Source organism: Triticum urartu, chromosome 4A (assembly GCF_056163025.1).
Source record: "Triticum urartu cultivar PI428250 chromosome 4A, HENAU_Tu73, whole genome shotgun sequence".
Taxonomy (NCBI): domain Eukaryota; kingdom Viridiplantae; phylum Streptophyta; class Magnoliopsida; order Poales; family Poaceae; genus Triticum; species Triticum urartu.
The window spans coordinates 274,006,156-274,012,666 of NC_141876.1; positions in this window are offsets into that span (position 1 = coordinate 274,006,156).

Here is a 6,511-nt window from a genome sequence, read left to right on the forward strand (position 1 = left end):
CATTCTCCCACATTCTAGGTCCCGCCAGTATGTCTCATCATATTTTCCCACTTTCTAGTTCCCGCCATATTTTCCCGCTATGTACTTTCCGTCAGATTTTCCCGCTTCCGAGTTCCCGCCATATTTTCCCGCTACAGAGTTCCCGCCTTTCTTTGTGTTCTCAACCTATGAAACACTGTCGGCACTAACGTGGGTAAGCATTCTAGTGTAGTCTCGTAGTCTCGCCTATATGTCCGGATGTCCTTTTGATCATAATTTTCACCCTAGTATGTCCCAATGTCTTCTGCGTTTAGCTGCCAATTTCAAAAGAGACAATAGAATAGTTTCGTGGGACGAACTCATTAGTCCCGACACCCTACTGAATGAGTTGGCTCGCGCATTAAGTAGGTGTGGTAGCCTTCGAGGACCTTTGAGGAGATACGGAAGGAACTTCTCATGTTGCATGGAAGATGGATGAAGCAACAATCAAAGGGTGAAAGATACCTAAAGGTTGCAGCATAATATACTTTTTTATGGACTGCCGACAGCGAGGATGAAGACGATATCTTCATGCCGAGCACCAAGGCGAATAGTAACCGATTGTCGAAAGGCAAGAGTTCTACATCGTCAAAGGGCAAGAGTTCTTCATCGTCAAAGGGCAAGAGGTTTGCATTGTCAAAGGGCAAGAGTGCTGCATCGAAGGAGGATGATGGTGATGGTTTCATGTAGTTTTTAAGTTGTATGTTGTAAGTGTAGTCTTACCTACCATTTCATTCAGATGTAGTTGTATCCAGTTATTTGTATTGTCTTATTGTAGGAGCATTATGTTCTATCTAAATATGATGTTGTAGTTTGTACTAAAATAGAGTAGGCATATGTCTCATACATAAGTATATAGTCATTTGTCTCATATATAGAATAGACATAAGTATCATACATAAGTAGATAGTCATGTCTCTACTGATAGATAGAATCGTCACTAACGACGTCTGTCCTGGCGCTCAGGCGGTGCTTGAGGCGTCGACCATCCTAACATGTGGGGTGGCCTAATGTTACGAGGAGGAAGCTCAAACTCGTCATGATCATACTGTGTATCCTGTGTGGGGCCTGGTGGAGGAGTTGAAACATGTTCATCCAATGGGTGTGCTGCAACATGTGATATTGTATGTTCTCCTCGGGATGTTGATCACTCCCCCACGTGGATCCGGACATAGACGCCTAATATCCGTAGGCTCCCGCGGGAGGGAATGTTAAGTTGTGAAGAATTAGATCGCCTCGATTGATATTGAAAACAATAAATATGAAGAGACATACCAGCTGGTTGTGGCTATGGGTGTGGCTGAAAGTCGAAGCTCGACGTGTATCTCTATTATTGTGGTTGTGGGTGTGGTTCAAAGTTGAAGCTCGATGTGTATCCCTGCTGATGTGGTTGTGGTTGAAACACGAAACCGACGTGGGACCATGGTGCTGTGGGTGCTGCCATGTCGAACTGCTAGGTTGGTCAGGAGGGGGTGGCCTGGTCGTTGGCTGATGTGCTAGACGTGGGCATGGCTGATGTCGATGCGTGAGGGTGTGGCTGCTGGTGGTGGTGGTGGTGATCAACGTCGCTTCTCCGGGTGCACGTGATAGCCCTGTAGATAGCTCGTATCTTGTTCTGCATGCGTGTCACGAAGGGCTGGAGTGTAGATTGGTGCTGAAGAAGAGGTCCATACGATAGTGAACGTCCAAAGGTGGACATATCTTCATAGAGTTCGAGTGTCAAGTCAGCCTAAAAATTGACAGGACGATTATGAAGTATGCACGGCAAAGTACGTGGCAACTAGATGCATTACAGAAAGAGTATATACCTTACCGTGTGCTGCCTAGAGCCCGAAGTATCATAGCTCAGGTACATAGCCGATGGACTAGGGTCAGGTATCTCATCTGGGTGAGAGTGCTTAATGATGTGTAACTATGTTCCGGTCATGTACCACTCCAAGTAGCGATTGAATTCATCGAGATTAAACCCGACATTCTCGTGCCATAGATGTGTGTTTGCAGTCTCCCATTGTGTAACGTACGGCTCAAGCCTAACTAGCCAGTCAGCAGTTGTCCTGTTAATCCCCTTCCTCGTGGTCCTAAAATTATGGTGTGTGTGTTCAAAAATTAACTAATGCTTGAAATGGAGAATTGTGAAAGACAATGCAACATTGAATAACTAGACATACTTGTGGATGCGATGTAACACCCACAATGCGGCTATATCTCCCACGTGTCGGAGTATGACTTAGAGGCATAGCCGCATGGTAGGTTTGTCGCAAGAGAGGTAATCTTCACACAATCCCATGTACTGAATAAGAAAGGGATAAAGAGTTGGCTTACAATCGCCACTTCATACAAATACAAGTTAAACATACATCATCCAGAATACAATCAAGGTCCGACTACGGAACCAAAATAAAAGAAGACAACCCCAAATGATAGATCCCCGATCGCCCCAACTGGGCTCCACTACTGATCAACAGGAAAGGAAACATAATAGCAAGCACGATCTTCATCGAGCTCCCACTTGAGCTGGGTTGCGTCGCCTTCACTGGTATCATCGGCACCTGCAACTATTTGGAAGTATCTGTGAGTCACGAGGACTCAGCAATCTCACACCCGCGAGATCAAAGACTATTTAAGCTTATGGGTAGGAAAGGGGTAGTGAGGTGGAGCTGTAGCAAGCACTAAGCATGTATGGTGGCTAACTTACGCAAATAAGAGCGAGAAGAGAAGCAACGCAGCGGTCGTGAAGCTAGCAATGATCAAGAAGTGATCCTGAAACTACTTACGTTCAAGCAGAACACAAGAACCATGTTCACTTCCCGGACTCCGCCGAGAAGAGACCATCACGGCTACACACATAGTTGATGCATTTTAATTAAGTTAAGTGTCAAATTCTCTACAACCGGACATTAACAAATTCCCATCTGCCCACAACCGCGGGCATGGCTTTCGAAATTTCAAACCCTGTAGGGGTGTCCCAACTTAGCCATCACAAGCTCTCACGGTCAACGAAGGATATTCCTTCTCCCGGGAAGACCCGGTCAGACTCGGAATCCCGGTTACAAGACATTTCGACAATGGTAAAACAAGACCAGCAAAGCCGCCCCATGTGCCGACAATCCCGATAGGAGCTTCACATATCTCGTTCTCAGGGCAACACCGGATAGGTCAAGCTACGAGTAAAACCAGCCCTCGAGTTGCCACGAGGTGGCCCCGCAGGCTGCCCGGTTCGGACCAACACTTAGACAAGCACTGGCCCGGGGGGTTAAAATAAAGATGACCCTCGGGTTGGCCGACCCAAGGGAAGGGTAATAGGTTGTTAGGCAAATGTAAAACCAAGGTTGGACCTTGCTGGAGGAGTTTTATTCAAAGCAAACTGTCAAGGGGTTCCCATAACACCCAACCGCGTAAGGAACGCAGAATCAAGGAACATAACACCGGTATAACGGAAACCAGGGCGACAAGAGTGGAACAAAACACCAGGCATAAGGCCGAGCCTTCCACACTTTACCAAGTATATAGATGCATTAATTAAATAAGATATATTGTGATATCCCAACATATCTATGTTCCGACATGGAACAAACTTCAACTTCACCTGCAACTAGCAACCCTATAAGACGGGCTGAGCAAAGCGGTAACATAGCCAAACAACGGTTTGCTAGGAAAGGTGGGTTAGGGGCTTGACATGGCAATATGGGAGGCACGATAAAGCAAGTGGTAGGTATCGCAGCATAGCAATAGAGCGAGCAACTAGCAAGCAAAGATAGAAGTGATTTCGAGGGTATGGTCATCTTGCCTGAGATCCCGCAAGGAAGAAGAACGAGTCCATGAAGAAGACAAACAGACGTAGTCGAACGGATCCTCACAAACGCGACGTTATCGGAACTAACCCGAAGAAGAAACACCGGAAAGAAACAAACAACATAGTAAACAACCATCACATCAACATGGCATGATGCACAACCAAGTATGATGCATGCCCGGTTTAATGAGGCATGGCATGGCAAAGTGCATAAGCAAAACTACAAGTTAAGTGGAGCTCAATATGCAACGAGTTGCATATTGACGAAACACCACAACAATTATTTAGTTCTCTCCCGTTTAAGTACTCAACAATATTAAATGTTGGTTAGCATGGCAAGGGTGAAGCATATGAAAACTAACTATCTAGGCAAGTTTAAATGAGGCCAGAACAACAAGCAACAAGTCCGAAAAATCCTCATATGCATATATTAGGTTTGGTACTGATCTGCCCTAAGCATAATTTTAGAGTTCTTAAACATGCAGGATGAGTGCACCATGTTAAACTATGCATTTTTCTACCCCATTTACATATACAGTTTATTTAAATCCGACCTACGGTTATTAAGTTATGAATTAAATCATCTTAACATGGCATTTGAACAAAATTAAACAAACAGCAATTTAAACATTTTAAACATGCATGAAAGTTGGATATTATGAAACTAGACAAGATTCTAAGCAACTTTCATATATAAATTATTTAGATCCGATGCACGGTTGTGGAGTTATAATATGCATGAAGTCTAGGGGGCTTCCTGTAAAACTGGTTTCTCTGGAAAATTGCTAAAATCGCAGATCTAGAAAAAAAACCATTACGGGCCGAAACTGGTTGGCTGGCCCAACATGAGAAAAAAAAGGTGGGGCGCTGGGGGTGGGCTCACCAAGTGGGCCTTGGCCCAGCTCGGCAGAGGAGGTAGAGGCAAGAGGTAGGTCTGCTAGAGCACTGGGCCGGGGAAGCGGGCAAAGGACAGGCGCTGCTGGGCCTCAGCGCTCTCGTGGCCCAGGCGCGGGGACGATGCAGGGGCGTGGTCAACGCGCAGGGGATCGACTGGAACGTTGGGTCGTGCTTGTTCGTTTGACAGGGGAAACAGCGGCAACAACAGGTGAGGCCGGTGACGCCGGAGGAAGGCGACGACAGTAGGCATCGCAGGAGGTCCGAGGCGAGGCATTGGGTTACAGATCCGGCTGGACCTCAGCACAGGTGGCCGCAGTCGGGCGGTTCCATGGCTGGTCCAAGAAGAAGCAAGCGACGAGGGACTTGGCGGGGCGACGGCTCCCTGGTGGCGAAGAACGGCTGCAGAGGTGGCTGGAACTGGATGAGAGGGCGGCGGGGAGGCGGGTCTCCAGGGCGACGGATCCGACCGGCGTCGAGGAGCTCCGGGCGGCGCAGAAGCTTGCGGGCGAACGAGGCGAGGCAGAGGAAATCCCCTGGTGTCTCCGGTGACCCGGGGTCGGGGCGAGCAGGGGCTTGGCGTAGGGAGGCCCGACGGAGGCGAGGCGACGCGGAGGACGCAACGTGACGACGACCAGGCAGGGGACCGGTGGAGATGGCTGGATCCGGTCTGGCTCGACCGATCCGAGGCGGCGTGGGTCGAGGGAGCGCCGGGGAAGGTCCCTGGAGGAGGGGCTTGGTCTGCTCCGGCGGGTCTGCTCGCGGACGAGCTCCGCTGGGGATTTCCTACTCGGGCACGAGCGTGGAGGGAGACATGGGGCTACAGCTGCTAGATCCTGAGGGCGTGGACGATGACGCCTGCGGGCGGTCGGACGCGTCCAAGAGGCAAGGGAGGAGGAGGCTGGGCGCTGGAAGACGGCCGCGGTCGAGGTGGAGGCGTGGGAGGGCTGGTCAGATGCAGAAACAGAGGAGGAGGTAGGTGGATCGGGAGGGATCCCGAGGTGGGTGGCGTCGGCTCGACGGGACAAGTCCCTATATTTTAGGGTTTGTCCAAAATAGACTAGGAGTGGACTATATATATGGAAAAGAGGGGAGTTGGATCTTCCGATCAAAATCCGACGGACGAGAATAAATATGCTAGGGAGTCCAAAAAATAAAACGATGATATTTTGGGGATGTTTGGGGATGATCCGGACCCAACAGTGAAGACTGCCCGGGTCCGGGACAGCTTTCGGACGCGCGCGCGAGGAGGGCCGCGGGCTGACGAGAGTGGTTAGGTTGGACTTGGTGGTAGGTAGTGGACTGTGTAGACGGTCTAGGGAGGAAAGAGAGGGAAAGCCCGGCAACAGTTTTCGGAGACCGAAAACGTCCGACGTTTGACCGGCTATATTGCCGCTATAGTTAATCGTTGGGGCGTCAAATAAACTCCGAATGCGATGAAACTTGGCAGGCGACCTACTAACAACATAACAACACCTCATGCCAACTGTAACGCCCACGATGCGGCTATATCTCCCACGTGCCGAAGCACGACTTAGAGGCATAACCGCATTGTAAGCAATGTTGCAAGTGAGGTAATCTTCACACAACCCATGTAATACATAAGGGAAAGAGATACATAGTTGGCTTACAATCGCCACTTCACACAATTACATGAATAAAGCATTACATCAACCAGATACAATCAAGGTCCGACTATGGAACCAAAATAAAAGAAGACTACCCCAAATACTACACAGATCCCCGATCGTCCCAACTGGGCTCCACTACTGATCAACTGAAAAAAATGGAACAACATAACGAACA